Source organism: Ipomoea triloba, chromosome 16 (assembly GCF_003576645.1).
Source record: "Ipomoea triloba cultivar NCNSP0323 chromosome 16, ASM357664v1".
Lineage (NCBI taxonomy): Eukaryota > Viridiplantae > Streptophyta > Magnoliopsida > Solanales > Convolvulaceae > Ipomoea > Ipomoea triloba.
In genome coordinates, this window is record NC_044931.1 from 7,524,685 (window position 1) to 7,525,226 (window position 542).

Genomic DNA, 542 nt, shown 5'->3' on the forward strand with positions numbered 1-542 from the left:
TTTTTGTCAACCATGTCTTCAACTGGTACTGAAGAAACTTCTGGCAGTGTTGAGAATGTTATTTCTAGCTCAGTGTTTGTACCTAATTTATCTGGAAATCCAGTTATTACCTCTGAAAAATTATGTGGGTCACAAAACTACCATTCTTGGTCCGATGCAGTTGAAATGTGGTTTATGGGCCAAGGTGTTAGTGACCATTTGGAAAAGGGGGTAGAAAAGGTTCCAGAAAATGAGAGGGCAATTTGGAAAAGAGTGGATGCCCAACTTTGTAGTCTCCTGTGGCAATCCCTTTCACCTGAGTTAATTCAACTGTTCAGAGTTTTTAAAACATGTGTTGAGGTATGGAATCAAGCTAAGTCCTTATACACTAATGATGTTTCTCAATGTTACACAGTTGTTAATAATTTGGTTAACTTAAAGAAGGATGGTATGAGTATGGAAGCCTTTCTGGGGAAAACTCAAGGTTTATTAACTGAGTTTAATAAGCTGTTACCAACTGGAGGGACACCTGCAGAACAGATTGCCCAACGTGAAAAATTTTT